The sequence below is a fragment of the Camelus bactrianus genome, chromosome 10, assembly GCF_048773025.1.
Source record: "Camelus bactrianus isolate YW-2024 breed Bactrian camel chromosome 10, ASM4877302v1, whole genome shotgun sequence".
NCBI lineage: Eukaryota > Metazoa > Chordata > Mammalia > Artiodactyla > Camelidae > Camelus > Camelus bactrianus.
Genome location: NC_133548.1, coordinates 70995080 through 71014474, shown reverse-complemented (window position 1 = coordinate 71014474; position 19395 = coordinate 70995080). Strand labels below are relative to the sequence as shown.

General features: G+C 37.2%; 1 pseudogene; it reads right to left on the bottom strand.

The window, feature by feature from the left end:
- Nucleotides 1–5337: 5337 nt before the first annotated feature.
- LOC105067602 (2-iminobutanoate/2-iminopropanoate deaminase pseudogene) lies at nucleotides 5338–5751 on the bottom strand (annotated as a pseudogene).
- Between the last annotated feature and the right edge of the window lie 13644 nt (nucleotides 5752–19395).

The window sequence follows — 19395 nt, the reverse complement described above, 5'->3', positions numbered from 1 at the left end:
ATCATTATGTAATGTCCTTCATTGTCTCTTATAATATTATTTTTTTCAGTCTCTTTTTTCTCATGTAAGTATTGCTATCTGACTTTCTTTAGATTTCCATTTGCATGGAATACCTTTTTCCTTCTCCTTACTTTTAGTATGTATGTGTCTCTAGATCTGAAGTGAGTCTCTGTAGGTAAAAAGTTTACAGATCTTGTTTTTTGTATTCATTCAGCCAGTCTGTGTCTTTTTGGTTGGAGCATTTACTTTTAAAGTAGTTATCAATATGTATGTTCATATTTCCATTTTATTAATTGTTTTGGATTTGTTTTTGTAGGTCTTTTTTATTTTCCTTTCTTCTTTTGTTTCCTTCTCTTCTGATTTGATGACTATCTTTAATGTTGTGCTTGGAGTCATTTATTTGTTTGTGTGTGTGTGGGTGTGTGTGTGTAACCTATTGGTGGTTACCTTGAGGTTTTTATACAAGAATCTATCTATCTATCTATCTATCCACATGATTGTTTCAAATTGGTGTCACTTAATTTTAAATGCATCTAAATACCCTGCTTTTGTACTTTCCTCCCCTCATGGTGACTGATTTTGATATCATATTTTACACATAATTGTATCCTTAAATGCTTTTTGTGGATGCAGATGATTTTGTTAATTTTGTCTTGTAACCTCCCTACTAAATTTGTGTACAGTTGATTTCCTACCTTTCCCATATGTTCTTCTTTGGTGGTGAGCTTTTCCATTTTGGTAATTTTCTTGTTTCTCATTGTGTGTGTGTGTGTGTGTGTGTGTGTGTTTTCTTTTATACCTAGAGAATTAGGCACGTTGTCAAGTCTGCCATTTGGGCTGATTGTTCCAGGAATTATTCTTTGGCTCCCTCAACTGATTACATAGTAGTCTGACTTCCTAGAAATCTGATTTATAGATAACAGATTAGCTTCTTGGGCCTGTTACTGCAGATAACTGGTTGGCTCACTGGGGTTTTTCTGCTGCAAATTGTGGGTCAGAAATATAATATTTTGGTGGGATTTTTCATGACGTAGTTAATGATATTTGGCTTGCAAATAAACTGATCAAAGTGTAGAAATAAAGTGTATATGTTTACTTAAGCTTTAGATGGCAAGAAATAATCTGTATTTTTAATGAAAAATGTGGAGTACATAAATAAGCCATGATCTTAATGAAAAAAGGCAAACATCACTCTTAAAGATCCATATTACCAGTTGGCATCACTCAGTTATAGGTATCTTTATAAATCCCACGCCTGTAATTTGGCCTGTGACAGCACTTGCAATGAATTTAATTTCTCATGTCGACAATTTCGAAGTAAAGTTTTCTACAAATGTGTAAGGAAGTTCTTAAGCTACCTGATAGAGACCAATTTATCTCCTAGGTAAAGACAGCCAGTGGGCTTTAAGCAGAAAAATATATATAAAACAGAAATAGATTCATAGACATAGAATATAAACTTGTGGTTGCCAGCGGGGAGAGGGATGGGAAGGGATAGACTGGGAGTTTGAGATTTGTTGATACTGACAGGTATATATAGAATAGATAAACAAGATTATACTGTATAGCACAGGGAAATATATACAAGATCTTTTAATAGCTCACTGTGAAAAAGACTATGAAAATGAATATATGTATATTCATGTATGACTGAAGAATTGTGCTGTACACCAGAAATTAGCACAACATTGTAAACTGACTATAACTCAATTAAAAAAAGAAAAAGATAAGAAAATAAACTAATAAGCTACATGAAAGGTAACAATGCTACTTCTTTGAAATAACATATGACTATCAGAAAATAAATATACCTGTGAAGTAGCTCTATTCCAAAGAAAAGCAGTTTCACATAAATTGCAGCAGGAATATATAAAAGGGATGATACATTGTCTCCAGTAGTCTCTATCTAAAGAATGAAAAGCTCTATTAACACTGAAAAATCAATCAGTGTAATTTGCCTTATTAAGAATTAAGAATAAAGGAGAAAAAGCCTTATGATCATCCTAACAGATGCAAAAAAGCATTTGACAAAATTCAATACCTGTTCCTGAAAACATCTTTGCACAGACTGGGAAGAGATAGGACCTCTTCAATCCTGTAAGGGGCATCTTAAGATAAGTCTGCAGTTAACACTATGCTTAATGATGGAATATTGAACTCTTTCCCTATAAAATCAGACGCAAGTCAAGGATTCTCATTTCACCACTTCTGTTAAACATTGTAATAGAGGTTTGTCATGTAAAAAGCATCTATAATATCTAGATTTCATAAGTGGATTAAGTCAGTTCATAGGATGCAGGTTAATATGTTAAAACCAATGTATTTTTTAATATAATAACAGGAAACTTTTCAAAACTAAATGCAGAATTTGAAAATCCATTTACACTAGTATCATGAGACATATTATTTAAGACTTTAAATTTTTAAATATTATGGGCATTCTGTCTTGACGGTCTCCATGCATGTTGTATTTTGGCCAGTGTTCTATATATGGCCTAATTTAATCATGGTAACAGCTTTTGAGGTAGATGATTTTGTCTCCATAACACAGTTAGAAGAAGACAGAGATGGAGTTCTACTCTGAGCTGAGAGACTCTAAGCCCATCTTGTTCTCCCTGTATATGCTTTGAGAAAATATACAAAGCATTACATCGGTCCATTAATGTTCTGATGAATCATCTTTTCCATAGATACTAGTAGACTCAAAGTAGCTTTGGTAAAATATATATATTTCAAAGTATTTTTACTCATTATAAACAAATATTATAAGAGAAGAGAGACTGATTCACTTAGGGAAAAAGTAAAACAAAGTAAAAAAGAAAAAAAAAGGCACTATGAAAACTACCATGCTATTAATAGGACAAAAATAAGTATTTCTCCAATATGTTTATTTTTTTAATCTCTTGAAAAATGAATAATATCAATTTACATGAAATTAAAATGCATGCACAAGAAACTATTTTATTGCCTTGACAGACTTGTTAGAAGGACTCACATGGTTTAACATAAAGTTATATTCATGATTAAGTTTTATTGCAGCAAAGCGTACCGGGCAAAAATAGCAGGAAAAAGATACACATAGGTGAAGGCTAGAAAAGTCACTTACAGGATAGCTTGTCCTTCAGCATGGATTGCACAGATAGCATTTTTCTTCAGCCATGAACTACAGGTACATGTAAGAGCCATTCTTGCCCAGGGAAGCCCTCAAAGGTAATTTGTCCCAAACCTACCTGTTAACCAGCAATGGCGCAGACGCTAAGTCAAGCACCAAGTGCAGATCATGGATCTTAAAGTTTACTATCTGCATGTCGACAACCTTTTTCATTTTGACCCACTCTTGCCAGTATATAGAATAACATCACTACACAATAACCGTGTGAACATTCCCATTGTTTAGTTCTAAGTTTGACAGACATCACCATGGCTATAGTGTAAATGAGAACTGATGACACGGGTGTAATACATTGCTTCTTTCCTTGAGATTGCATAAGGTCATCTATAGGAAGAATGTTGACTTTTTCTTGAAATTCTGATAAATACTTTTCTTGAAAGGGAAGAAAATAGCAGCACAAGACAGGTAATAGACCAGACTGTCCAATATTCTAGGGTCATGAGATAACCTTAATGTAGTTTTAATGAATCAGCAACATCACAAGCAAAAATTAAACTTCTGTCTATGACAGACCTATTCCCTACCAGGGGTTAGGATCCAGGGATGCAGGCTGGGGTCATGAATAGAGCACACCAGAGAAGTCTGAGTTTCTCCTAATTGTGCATCATCGGGTAGTTTCTTGAGAGCTTGTTTGAAGGTTCCAGCAGGGGATCGCAGCTACTCATATACCCCTGACCGAGAAGAAGGGTCCTCCTCTATCAGGGATGGTGGTCCTCTTCGACCGAGTGTGCAGCTTTGGGAGGGACACACACGGAGCGGTGAGGGAGGAAGGGGACACCCGCCTAGATGGCCAGATCAGCCGAATCAACCCTGGTAATCAATGGGGCAATAGATGGAGCAGCCAGATGGCCCTCACATCCCATCATTGGGTAGTTTCTTAACATTGATAGATTGATAGATAGACCATGTGGGCTACCTTTTGAAATTCTAATAAAAATAAATATGTAATAGATGTTTCTTATAAGCATTGAAAGAGTTTATACCTGATGCATCCTTATATGCATACCGCACTCAAGCTCAATACGGGCTTAACATATATTTGGTAAATGTATACATTCTGAGAAAATTAATAGATTTATATGCATAAAATACATATTTTTTTCAAAAATTAGTTTGATTCTATCCATTAAACTGTAAACAGGCTTTAATTTTTTTAATATTATTACCAAAAGTGACACCCACTATAAGTTCCATAAATAGGCAGGCGTTTAGTTCAGACTGTACGAAGCGCCCAAATCAAAACGTCTCCATTTGGAGAAAAGGAAAGAAAGTTCCACTGCAGATTTTACTTAATGAGCAACAGCTGCAGAGAACAGAACCTCCAACTGCATCCAAGCAAAGAGTGAAAGCACAAAGGTGAGCCTCTGAGCCCGCGTGAAAAATTTGCTGTGAGAAACAAAACCAGGATGAAAACGTAGAATGCTATGTTTAACATACTGAAAGAAAAATTTAAAGGAAAAGTGTTATTACACTTGCTATTTACTTAGTAATATATACAAATTTAGCATTAGGGGCGTGTAATCAATGCAAGTTGTTTGCTTGAGTTAAACTGATTTTATTCATTTGTCATAGTCCAGTGAGACATGATGATATGATTTCATATTAAATGTAGGCATATGTATAAGAAAAATAGTTAACTCTTTTTTTTTTTAAATCTGTATGCAATTTTATTTCCGTTAGACAAGTATTATCTATATAAAATTTTGGTCCAGTTTCTCCTTTATCTCTACCATTCAAACTTAAAAACTTGAATTTTGTTGAAGTAAAAGCAGAATCATATATCTAACATGAGAACTAAATATTTCACATCATTAAATAGGGTTTAATTGAATTAGGTGTGTTCTTTATTATTTCTCAGGAATAGTGACTCATCTTTCCTACATGTTATGTCCCTTTATTTTTATTTACCTGAGTAACTATGCACTGCGGGTCTCTCTTCCCACATCCAGTGACACCAGTGTTACAATACATGCGTATAACATAACAACAGTAACTAGGTTCACCATTAATCTTCAATCCATGTTCAGTCCCCCTTGTTATATGGTACTTCCATAATAACTTGAGAAACGCCCACCAACCTTACACTTCCAAACATCGATTATGAAAATTAAGACATTAATTGGAAACCATTATTAAAATTCCAGACCAAGTAAAACGGGGCCCACTTAGAGTGATGCCCTCACGAGAGGTCCTTGGATAGTTGCTTCTTCTATTTCAACACAGCCCTCTTTGGGCAAAGCAGCAACCTGGGAGGCAGCTCAGGCAGGAAAACTACTCTTGAAAGACTCTTTGTAGATGTCACTGACAGTGCTGAGGTCATTTATGGCAGCCAGCAAAACAGTTGTTTTCACCACGTTCGTGAAGTCCCAGCCTGCAGCCTGCAGAATTTCACCCACGTTTGAAAGAGCCTGTTTAGCTCCTTCTGCCGCCCCTCCTGTCACAAGCTGTCCACTCGCAGGGTCCATGCCTAGCTGTCCTGAAATGTAAATGGTCCTGTCGACTCACACAGCCTGACCGTAGGGACCAATGGCCACTGGGGCCCTGGCAGTGCCGATCATCTTCCTGATCAAGGGCGACATGGCTAAAGCTTTCCTCTTGCTGCCCCTGGGGACAACTCACTTAACTCTTATTTCAAATCATTTCTGTATTTTGGTGAGCAGAGATAACAAAATAATGAATAAACAAAATAAAGAAAACCAACAAAGTAAATTTTAAAGGTGCTTCATGAAATCCCTCGAAATTATAGAATAGATAAACAAGATTAAACTGTATAGCACAGGGAAATATACGCAAGATCTCATGGTAGCTCACAGAGAAATAAATGTGACAATGAATATATATATGTTCATGTATAACTGAAAAATTGTGCTCTACACTGGAATTTGACACAACATTGTAAAAAGATTATAAATCAATAAAAAAGTTAAAAAATAATAAAAGTGCTTCATGAAGGCTATAACTATAATGAGATGAAAAATATAAAGAACTCAGAATATGTCAATTAGTAGCAAATATATACCATAAAGAACAATGTCACTGGGTCAAAATTAATTAATTTATGTGATAAATTCATTCAGCATTCAGTATGAGCGAGGCGTTATGTTAGATTCTTTGAAGAATGCAAAAATGAGTGTCATAGTCCGTGTTCTCGAAGTTTCCACTGAATTAGGTATATAAGACAAATATATGTAATTGTAACATATGGAGCATGTAATAATATGAGGGATTAACAAAGACCCATAGGGCTTTAGAAAAGAAATGAATTATTTCCAGAGAGATAAGGACAACTTTTATGACGGTAATAGCCCTGGAGCAGGGTCTTACAGAGCTAACGAATTCATACATCTCACAGATATTTCTGGAATATCAGTTTTGTGTCAGATGGATAAAACCAAGTTTTTGTAATCTCTAAGCACATGATGTATCAGGAAAAGATGAAGCAAATTGCCCAACGTCACTGAGCTCCTAAAGGGCAGAGAAAAGATTTGAGTCCACTTAGCCTTGACTCAGAACTCCCGCTTTTAATTATCCTAGCAAAAGCTATGCCTACAGTTGAGAGACAGTACTTGGGAACACGGAAGAAAGAGCATCCATTATTCCTACAAGGGGTGAAAAAAAGAATTGCCCAAGAGACTATTTGAATTATAATCTTGAATAAAAAAGTAAAATATAAAATTAGAAATATGAAAACATGACAACAACAATATATAGGGATAATCTCTTAGAATTTAGAAGTGGATATTATTAGGAAATACAGAAATGTCATGTAATTCCCCCCTCCTTTTTTTTTTTTTTTTGCATCAGAGCCAAATCAGGAGGGAAAAAAAATTTTACCAATTATATTTTTTGTTTAAAATGAAAATAGTTTGGTTTTGGAATTGGAGAAAATTGTTCTACTTGTTATTTAAATTATAATTTTATTAAAAACAAGAATGTCAGTGGAAAAATTGGTACAATACACATTAACATAAAGGAATATTTTTTAAATGGATATTGACTGTCAACTTTCTACTTTTGAACCTGGCAATATATTTTCTGACTGCATCATCTGATGAACTGATCTCATGTAGTTTCTGTCCCAGATGTATAGACACAAGATTGTTGGTTCTGTCCGGCCAAAGTCCCACCAAGACGTAATGAATTACTCAAGACTCTGTGGAAAATCAAGAGAGTGAGAAGGAATCAGGGACCAACTCCAAGAGCCTCTCAAATGCTCCCACATTTATTGTGTACAATCAGAGGAAAAATCACCAACAGTTGAGTCATGGTATGTAGGAGCTTAAGGAAAGACAGGATCGGGTAGAGATTATAGAATCCACAATGAGTACAAAGGCTTAACTAGTCTTCAGGACGGACATGAGGAGAGGGGAACAAGGTACACTCTTCAGACAGAAGATGTCAATTACAAAGCAGACCACCAGACCAGCCAGTCCCTTGTCTTGGGGGTTACAGACTATCTAAGCAGCAGGAAGCATGCCCAGCGTTTATAGCTGAGGGCATGGGTTGTCGCTTTGCAATGAACAGAGTAAACCCTGAACTATGGACCTATGCTTATGATAAACAAGCCATGTCCTGAGTTTATAGCAATGGATACACACGATGGCTTTGCCATTGGAAGCAGCCCTAAACTAAAACCCCAACTATGCAAGCAAGGCATTGTCTTTGCTTTTTACAGCAAGGAGGCAGGAGTGCAGACGCATAGGCACATGCTAGCAAAGTACATTTGTTCTTCCTAAAGGTCACAAGTGGCTGGCGTCTGTTACAATTTATTAACCCAATCATGGGCTCCCACACAAGATCAGTGGATCATCAAGAGAGAATTCTGAGGGTAAACCAATACAGAAGAAACCAGCAGAGGTGGAGGACCCAAAACAAAGAATGAGAACCGGTATATTAAAGGTGCAAACTACCCCAGGATCATATTTACAGAAAGGGCAATGAACAGTGTAAACTACTGCACAGTTTAGTGGGTGGGGGACAGAAAGATACATGACTTGGAGTTTAGGTGATTACTGATAGCTTTGGTGAAAGCATTTTGGTAAGAAGGCAAAGTTAGATCAATTTTTCTGTTATCTACTACCACATAACAAACTACCCAAAATTCAGAAACCTAAAGAAACGTTTATTTTTTTCATGATCTTATGGGTCAGGAATTCAGAATGGATTCAACTGGGTAGTTGTCTTGTCCACCCATAGGGCGTCAGCTGGAGTGCCTGGGTCAGGGTGGTCCTCTTCTAAGATGATTACTTGATGCATCAGCGCTCTTTGACCCCTCTCTCTGTCTCTTTCTCTCTCTCTCTCCCTCAATATAGCTCTAGAACTTCAAGCACCTTCTCACATGCTAGTGATCCCAGAGCAACTATGCTGCTTACACAGAGCCTTGCTGCCAGAACACAGAAAGCAGAATCTGAGAGGCCAGTTAAGAGCCATGCCTGGAACTGGCACAGTCATTTCTGCCATATTCTATTTGTCAAAAATTTGGCCACGTTTAAACAGACTGGGTGGTGACAGCCACTGCTTGATGGAGGAGTTGTAAAGTAACATTGCAGAAGGTCATGCACCACGTGGAGGCCATCCTTAGAAAACACAGTTGGCCAGCAGATCTGAGGAAATTCGAAGCAGAAGGAAGACTATTCGGAAGGAGGAGGACTGTTCCATATGTTTGGTACAAGCTGAGTAACTCACAGTTGTGGTGGGTATGGGTAAGAAACTGCTGGGGCACTAGACGGAACTCATAACGCGAGAGCAGAACTTTGAAGGAAGCTCACGGTTTGTGTAATTCCACAGGCCGCCGTTATTTCCTGTACTGGAGAAACACAGTGAGACTTTTACCTTGTCTTACTTGGTTTTTTCTTCCGGTTGACAGATTATTCACTTGAGTTAATAAAAATAGTAGGAAAAGACTGGAAGTGGGGGGGCAAGTAGGCAGCCAGTTGGGGTAATCCACGCTAGGAGGTGGCTTTGAATGATATTTAAGCTACTGGAATAGGGAATAAGGAAGAGACTCAAAGGCTAATTTGGATGTAGAGAATAGTGGAGTCAGTAACTAAGGGAAGGTCACAGAAACGATCAATGACACCTTTCTGGCTCTAGGCAAGATTAAGAGGTGGTTATATATTTTCCTCAGTGATCTACTAGAAAGATACTTCAGAAGTTTTTCAAAAAAACATCGTTTAGTTTTACGGAATCTCCATAGTAATTACTGAATTTCTACATCCTCCAGGAGACAGAGCTTTCCTCTAAAACACTGAGGGCCAGAAGAGGGTCACAGTTGAGATATGGTGGGATGGGCTTTGCAGGGAGAAGGACCAAAGTCTCTCCAAGGTAGAGAAGGCAAGTCCTCTCTTCAGGTCCTTCTTTAGTTCTACTGACTCTCTTCCCTGGGGATGGAAGGGAAGTTGGGTAAGAGTAGAAGACTCTGTGGAAACAGGGCACAGACCATGTGACTTCATAAAGTCCCTTATCACCACTCTTTATTTGTATCATTTAGTTTCTTCTTAGTATCTGCTGTTACATGTACTTTTTCTAAAATATAACAAAGAAATATATAGGAAAAACTCATAAAAATAAAGGTGAAGGCACAGAATAGATCTCTATCAAGTAAATTCTTGCTCAAGGCACTCTCTTATGCATAATATAAATATTTAATTACAGGATTTACATAATCATGTGTCAGTTTTTATTTCCACCCATTAGTTGATTTACAATTATATGTACTTTATGGTCTTCTACATTTCAACTGATGTCAACATTACTGATCAATATAAAATTATAAAACCTCAGGTTTCTGTAGGATTTATAAAAGTTTATATATCCATATATAAATATATATAAATATATAATATAAATATATTAATATAATATTATCTGTAATTATATAATAATGAAATACATCATAAAAGATAATATATTAATAATTCAGTAACATTACTATCTCAATATTATATTATACATAATACTGATAATATAGATTATATTATAATATAATAGTATTATAACTTAATTTCATTCATTATACATAATACTATATTATTATATTATCACTAGGAGTAATATATAATACATATTATATATTACTATATTATATATTAATATGACAAGATATACATTAATGTAAATATTATATATAACATATGTATAGGTGTGTGTGTGTACATATGTGTGTGTGTGTGTGAAGAGAGATAGTTTTTTATCTTGCCAATGGCTAGTGTGGTGCTTGACACGTAGTGGACTCTCAAAACATTCTGTTGAGTGAATAAGTGAATGAATGGCTTTTCAGATGACTTTGATTTCTCTGTGGCTTCTGAGAAAGATACAGTTCATTCTGTATGTTAACATGGATATCAGTTTTACAGCCCTATGTGTAGCCCTCATCTGTTAATGCAGAGAATGGAATCAAGGCAAGTGTGTAAAGGTTAGAGAGGTCCCAGGATTCCCTACTTACCTTTGCCACCTCCTATGGCTAAATTACCACCTATCCCACAACGTATCTTTCACTTCTACTTTAAAACTGGAGCTCCTCAGGGTAATACAGCCTCCAGGTTGGTTGCCTAATTTATAAAAATTCGTTGTTGCTGTCTTTTTCAACTTGCTTTAAGATTACATCCGTTGTTTCAGGGTCAGAGGATGCTGATGGAGGCTCCTCTTGAGATTATGACAATGTAACCGTCCTGCAGTTCTGTCCCCGTGACTTCAGTGGTTTTCAAAAGTACAGATGGTAAAAGTATTCTAACCCTTTCAAGAAGTGGGGCAATAGTTTCTCCAAACCCTGTCATCAAATGGAATGCCACCTCCTTCTGTCTCACTGATTCAGCCATGCTTCTAGCTTCTGCCCAGGGACCCCAAAATATCATGCATTAGCGGTGTCACAGTCTTTGCAACACTCTTGAGCCCATAAAAATTCTACGACAGCCTTCACACTGAGCAAGCTGGAATTGCAGGATGGAACCGGAAATGACCTTTCTTCTTCTCTCCCACAGATGATTAAAATCTACTCTAAGGCAGGTATCTTGGTTCCTCTGGGATCTTTTCGACATTAAAAAGTCCTCCAGGCACATCATGATTTAATAATAGTCTCATTTTAATTATTGAAATATCCAGTTTTGTGTAGTACCCATGACTTCTTTGGATACCTTATCACTAAGGATCTCTCATCTTTCCTTGAAATAATCTTTTTAAGTTTACTTAAAATGCTTGTCCCCTACTCAGTCAATTAGGGTTTCTCATTCATCCGCTGGGCCCAGCCTGAGACTCTTCTGTGATTCCTTTAACTGAGTGACCCTCTCCACTCATGGTAACATCTTTCCTGGAAACATGTGTTCTCTGCTTCAATCAGTGTTGATTACTATGTAGACCTGTTATGTAACTGTCAATTTTGACTTTACCAACCTTACAGAAATTCCTTTTGCCTCTCTTTTGCAAGATCCCTTGCTTTCTGGATCACAGGAGGTTTACATCCGCCTTCTTTAAATTCTTAATTTCAAAATATTTGCAGACCATCCCTTTTTGAACACATATTCATTTTGTTCTACACCAGATTGTAAATCAGGCTAGGTATTGAGTTCCAGATTCAAAAAAACTGGCAGCAATATTGTTATATCTGCTACCTGACTATTTGGCTTTTGAAAAGTTTGCTATGAGGTTGTGTGTGGATATGCACATGCGTGTGTGTGTGTGTGTGTGTGTTGGCTGGAGTGAATTTTGTGTGAGCGATTGTATTCTGGAAGTTTTTATGATAGGCAGTTTTTATGTCTTCTTTTTAGCTCTACATTATATTCTAAAACTTTCTTATTATGTGACTTGCTGTAGATCATTTTTCACTTACTGTGCTAGACACTTAGTAGCCCTTTCAATGTAGAAACTCATCTTCTGGAAAATTGTCTTTTTTTGTCTTTTAAAAATTTTCCCCCTCCAGTTTCTTCTTTCTGTCTCTTTCTGGCCTGCTCTTGGGCAGATATAAAATCCGCTAGACTAATAGTCTAATTTCTTATTTTCTCTCTGATTTCCATCTCTTTGTTTACTTTACAAAACAGAGCCTTGTATCTCAAAGTGTGTTTGAGATCGGCAGCATCAATGTCATCTGCAAGCCTATTAGAAATGCATCATCTCAGGTCCAGCCCCTGAGATACTAAATCATAATTTGCATTTGGTCAAATTCTCGAAGTGATTTATATGTGCAGTAAAATTTGAGAAATTCTCTAGGGTGGTGAAACCATACTTCAATCATTACGTTGAATTTTAAAATTTCTGCCGTCATAGTTTTTAGTTCCCTGTTTTTGTTTTTGTTCTCTGGATATTACTTTTTGTAAATAGCCTTCTTTCTTGGTTTTATGAATAAGATATTTTATTTCATCTCTCCAGTGATATAATTATACATTTTGAAGGTTTTCCCCTCTACTCCGCGTGGTCACTGTTTCCTTAAAATTCTTTAGTTTATTTATTTGTTTTTGTCTCTACCATTCATGTTAGGGTTGTTTTTCAAATATCTGGTAATTTTGACTTCATTTTTAAAGTGAGACAATAGAATGCTAAGTGGCAGGTTTTGAGTTGGTTAAAATGGAGAGGAGGTGAATATCTGCCCTGGTCACATCAATATGAAATATGCAAAGTTGTTTTATTTCCCTCTTACATCACCAGTCAATTTCTACCAGGCTCATAATCTTGAATATTGTCAGTATTCTGGTAGACAGCTGAGGGGCAATCACTCAGAATACTGATTATATTTAAGCCTCTTTGTATTCAGTAAGACTAAATACCCATCTTCAGTCAGCTTAATGTCCCTGAGCTCAAAGTCTACTGCATCAACACATACAGAGACTAAATCTCCCATCTGTTGTCACAGAGGAAGGGTGGGGAAGGAAAGCTCTGCTGGCTGGCGTGTGGATCTGGCAGTTTAAGTGCCCCATGTACCAACTTCCCTCTGTTTAGCATCACCCAGCATCCTCACCTTTGGCTGTACCGACTGTCAGTTCCCCAAACTTTCTGAAGTTTTGGGAGTACAAGGCAGCTTCCTTCTTAGTTTCACTGCTCTGCATACTTAATTTTCAGCTCTCTTAACTCTAATAAAGCAGTTGCTACTCTGGTCTCAGCTTTCCAAATTCAGAACTTGTGTAGATGTGGCTTGTCTCTGGCCTCTTCTCTCCTGCCATTTTGTCCTTGTGAATTTATCCTTTCTATTTGCTATCACTTTACATTTCAGTTGAGGGGAAAAATGTGATGGGATGGGTTTTTAAAGATTGTGTGTTCTATGGTTCCTGTTAACTAAGAGGTCTATGTTCTTTCCTTTTATCTCTATAGCACTCCAGTCCCCACTTATTATATTGCAGTGAGCAAGAAGGGAAATTCAGAAATATAACACTTTTGGCCAAGTTCAAAAAGCTACTAAAGACGATAAATTTGAATCTACATTTTCTCAGTTCAAGTCCTCTGGTCTTTCTACTATCTTCTGTATCGGGCTGGGTCAGCAAACTACAGCCCATAAGGCAAACCTGGCCCTCTCTCTCTGTGTGTTTTTTAAATAAAGTTTTACTGAAACACTGTCAATAAATTTGTTCAAGCATTGTCTGCAACTACTTCCACAATGCAGTTGAGTATTTTCCAGAGACTGAAAAGCCTAAGATATTTACTGTCTCCAGACTTTTATGGCCAATCCCTGCTCTGAATCCTTCCATGGATACTACAGCCAGTCACCCCAGCCCCTGGCACCGTCTGCAGTCTTACACTTAGTTCCGCCTCTGAAAATGTCCATCTCCTTCTCACTGGACTGTGCCCAGCTTTTGGAAGTTGTAAGTGTGTGAGTTTGTGTGTGTGTGTAGCCAACTCCTGAAGTAATTACATAAGATAAATAAATTCTGGTTTTATTTACTTATTCCCCAAATTACCCAGAGGATTTTTTTCCACTTTAAATCTCATTTTGGTTTATAAAAATATTTGTAACAGTCTAATTACCTGGCAGATTTTTGGAAAAGGACATTTGGACAATTTCTTCACCCTTTTGGTCCAAAATGGTTGATGACTTCAGAACGTCACCATAAGTTACATGAACACCTCTACATTTGGTCAAATAACATCATCATGTCCTTGTTAAACAAATAGAAGCACCTGTCACATCTGTTTCTTATTGAATCCTAAGTAAGATTTGTCTTGTCAAGCTTGGAAATTCAAGCAAATTCTTAGACTACCTCATTCATTTGATAATTCATAAAGATATGTATCTTTTCCTATCTCTGAACCCACAAAATAAATAAATCAAGAAAGGAAATCTATTGGCACAAATAGGCAATTCTCCAGCATGAATCTAGCTACTTTACTATTTTTATTATGTTGTTAATTTGTGTCTTATTCGAAGAGCTGTTTTTAATTGAAGGCATGGCTGTGATAAAGACTTCATGTATATAACTCAAACCACAAGAATCATCATTTCCAGCATGATGGAATTTACTGTTGTGTCATCAAAGACACATTCTTTGGAGATTAGCTACTATATAATATAACCTCATATTCCAAAAAAAAAAAGGAAAAAAAAATGAAGAAGAAGAAAACAAGCCAGGAATGTAGGAGTATATTTCAAAGTGAAAAAAACAACCAAAATGCATTGAAATAATTCTGTTTGACAAAATACCACCAGAAAGACATTCAAACAGATTCAGAAAGAACAGGAAAATAGTATTATATATAACATTATACAAAACAAAGATAAGATGGTTCAGTACAAGATCATCTGAACTGAACATCAAAGGATCTGATTTCAATTTTTGTCTCCGCGTTAACTTGCTCTATGACATTTGCTTATTATATGTGTCAGCTTTATCATAAAAATCTAAAATACAAACAAATACAAAATTAGGACATGGGTTAGGTAATTTCATTTTTAGAGTTTGAAAGTCCTTCTAACACTCTTAAATTTTAACTCTTTTGATGCAACTTACTGACAATTCTGTTATGTACCAAATAGTATAGAATTGTGCAAGCTTAGCGTGCAAAGAAAATTCTCACCACAAAGTCTAATCTAATAATGAGAACACTTTCCTTAGTCTGAAGGTTTCTGATCACATCTTTCTTAGTATTGGGAACTCTCAGGTATTGGCAGATTTGCCTTAATGTTTTATTTCTGTTTGTGCTTCACGAAAATAAAACGGTATCTTCTAAAGCCTCTCCAAATAGTTCCCGTATGCCAGACGTGATGTGTGTACTGATAATCTTTGCATACCTGCACCCCATAGAGTAACAAGCCTGAGAGCACTTTAATATTTACATTTTTCTGCTTAGGTAGGAGAAATATTGAACTCTAACATCGAAATATAAGCTCACTATAAATTCCCAGGATTATTGACTGAATTATGAGTACTTTTCTTAAGAGTATGCTGATGGATGGCATATGATTAAATGTGTGTATACTAAAATACACTGGAAAGTAACTTGAATTGTGTTATGACATAATTAATACTTTTAAGAAAATTTTATAGTACTTATAATTCAAATATTAGTGTGCTTGACATTGCCCCAGCGATCTTTTAAACTGTCCTCATTTCTTTTCATTCTTTTGTCTTTTTTCCTGTTCATAGTCCATGATTCCCACCACTGTGTCTTCCAGCTCACTAACCTGTTTCTCTGTCTCATTTAGTCTCCTGCTGATGGCTTCCAGTGTATTTTTCTACTGTATCCTTGATCTCTGTTTGTTTGTTCTTTATATAGTCCCATTCATTGTTAGAAACTGATTTGTTGCTCTGTGCATCCATTTTTCTCCCAAGCTCCTTGATCACCAATCTGAACACTTTCTTTGGTAAATCGGTTCTATCCAGTTTCACTTAGTTCTTCGTCTGGGGTTTATGATGTTCCTTCATTTGGAACACGTTCCTCTGTCACTTCATTTGCCTAAATTGCTAAATACACACACACACACACACACACACACACACACACATACATATATATGTATACACACACACAGGGGATGTGTGTGTATGTGTGTGTGTGTGTGTGTATGTGTATATATATATATAGTAGGCTGGTCATATTTCCTGACCTTAGAGAACAGTCTTTTTTGGAGACACCCGATGCATCCCAGAGCACACTGTCCTCCTACTACCAGAACTATATGCTCTGGGATTTCCCCCTCTGAAGGCTGCATGGATCTTTGTGTTGTGGTGGGCTGACTGTGGGCAGTCTGGCAGGCTTAGTTGTCCCTCAGTCCAACTGACTACCAGGCCCTGCCTTGTGTAAAGACTGCCAGCCCCTGGCTGGTGGGATCAGATCACGAGGTGGCTGACTGCAGGGCCTCAAGGGGTGGGGAGCTCTGGAACTAGTACTGACTTACCAGTAGGCAGTCAGTATCCAGGACACCACAGGGCTGTTTCCTGCCAATTGATGGGTAAAACCGGGTCCTGGGGCTAGTGATGGCCTACTGGCTAGTGGAGCCAGGTCCTAGAGTCTTGTGTCAGAGCCCAGGGGTCCCAGAACTTGTGTCAGATTAATGATAGTTAAGATGCAGTTGGCTGCAGGATCTGGGCTGTCTTACAGCCCTTCTTGGCCTACTGGTGGGTCAGGCCAGGGCCCAGCCAGTTCCAGGGCAGCATCTGGACGGCTAGTGGTTGGGTTGTTTCCACGACCTACAAGGTTGTGGTTTTCTTACAGCTTTCTTACTGCTGGTGTCTGTCCTCTGGTGGGTAGGGCTGCGTCTCAGGGTCTTTGGCTAGAGGGCCTTGGGGGTCCCAGGTCTAGTGCCTGAACACCGATGTGTGAGGCTGGGCCCTGGGCCCTCTTGTGGGCAAGGTCATGTCTAAGGGCAGCCGTGGGCTCATGGGGGTCTTATGACAGCCTATCTGCAGGTGGTTGGGCTGTGTCCCTACCCAGTTAGTTGCTCGGCTTGAGGCATTCCAGCACTGGAGCCTACAGACTGTTGGACCAGGCTGGGGCTGCATCCTGGGGTTAATAACCTAGACGGAGGATCTCAGAACGTCTGCACTGGTGTCCACGTGCAAGAAGGAGCCCGTTTAAATGGCTGCCTCTGCGTCCCCGGGATGAGCTGCAGTTGCCTCTTGCCCCTCTGGGGGCCTCTTCAGGGTCAGCAAGAAGATCTGACCCTGGCTCCTTCCAAATGATTGCTTCTGCCCTGGGTTTCAAAGCATGTGAGATTTGCACCTTTTAAGAGTGAAGTCTTTATTTCCCCCAGGCCTCTGGGACTCCCCAAAGTGAGCCCTGCTGGCCTTCAAAGCCAAATGCTCTGGGGGTTCATCTTCCCGGTGTAAGGCTCCCACATTGGGTGTCCCTGTGAGGGGCTTGGGCCCCTCACTCTTTTGGGAGAACTTCTTCAGTAGTAATTCTTCTGCGTATGGTTCAGCCACCAAGTGTATGGGACTTGCCCATGTCACAACTCTTCCCTTCCTATCTTTTTTTTGTGTGGCCTCCTCTTTATATTTTTAGTTGTAGAAGATCTTTTCTGGTAGGTTCTGGTCTTTTTATCAATCATTTTTCTGCAAATAGTTGTGATTTTGGTATACCTTTGAGAGGAGGTGAGCTCAGGGTTGTTCTACTTTGCCATCTTGTCACTGACCCCCCAGCTCTTTTTTGTTCTTGTTGTTGTCTTTAGTTTTTATATTATTTGGGATTCATCAAGTTAATTTGGTTGTTTTTTATGACTCCATTTTATTTATACCAGTATAACACATTTCCTAATTTTCTTTAATTTAGAGATTGCTTCATAATGTCCAATATACTTATGTAACTTATCACAAGTTTACTTTCAAATAATATTGCTCCATTTCTTATATACTTAAAGAATCATACAGCAACATATTTCCAATTCTTCCCTCCCTTTCTGTGTGCTATTTTTGTCAAACGTTTTACTTTTTAATAGTTTACAAACTCCAAAATACATTGCTACCATTTTCAAACAGGATACATTCATCTCAACCAATTTTAAAAAAAGAAAAATAGTATCATATATATATTCAAGTTTACCATCTACAGCTCTTAATTTATTTCTAATTTTCATGTTTTTCTCTGGTCTTATATTCCTTCTGTGAAGAACACTTCCTTGAATATTTCTTACAGCAAAAGGAATTTTCTCAGTTATTGTTTGTCTGGACAAATGTTTATTTCACCTTAAGTTTTCAAACACATTTTCATTGGCTCAGGGTTCTGGCTTTTCAGTTTTTGTTTGTTTCTCTCCTTGTTTTATTTTTTGTTTGTTTATTTTCTTTCAATTGTTTAAATCTGTTACTTCATTGTCTTCTGTCTTATATAGTTTCTGGCAAATAATCTGCTATAATCCTAGTGTGTTTTTCTAAATGGTACTGTCTTTTCTGTGATTTTCTTTATGTATTATTTTATAATTCTATAAACTGTGTTTGGAGGTTCCTTAAAAAAAAATAAACTTACCATATGATCCAGCAATTCCACTCCTGGATAAATATCTGGAGGAAACTCTAATTTGAAAAGATACATGTACCCCTATGTTCATAGTAGAAGTATTTACAGTAGTGAAGACATGGAAGTGGTATGCATATACAATGGAATATTACTCAGTGATAAAAAAGAATAAAATAATGCATTTGCAGCAACATGGATGGACCGGGAGATTGTCATACTAAGTGAATTAAGCCAGAAAGAGAAAGAAAATTATCATATGATATCACTCATATGTGGAATCTAAAAAAAGACACAAATTAACTCATTTACAAAACAGAAACAGATTCACAGACATAGAAAACAAACTCATGGTAACTGGGGTGGGGGCAGTTGGTACAGAGGGTGGAGCAATAAACAGGATTCTGGATTTGAAGATACTAACTACCATATATAAAATAGATAAGCAACAAGGTCCTGCTGTATAGCACAGGGAACTATAGTCGATACCTTGTAATAGCATATCATGGAAAAGAATATGAAAAGGAATCTATATATATGTGTGTGCATACATATATATATATATATATATATATATATATATATTAACTGAATCACTATGCTCTACAGCAGAAACTAACACAATGTTATAAACTCACCATACTTCAAGAAAAAATAAAAAACAATGCATTAGGAAAAATAATTGTAGTAAATAAGAATACTACGTTTGAAGAAGAGGAGGTTTAAGAGAGTCTCAAATATCTGAAGATTGTCAAATGAAAGACAGAGCAGACTGCTCTGTGTGACCTCATAGGAGAGAAAAGTGACCAAGGGATAGAGGTAAATGTTGATTCCATATAGGAAAGAGCTAAAAATAA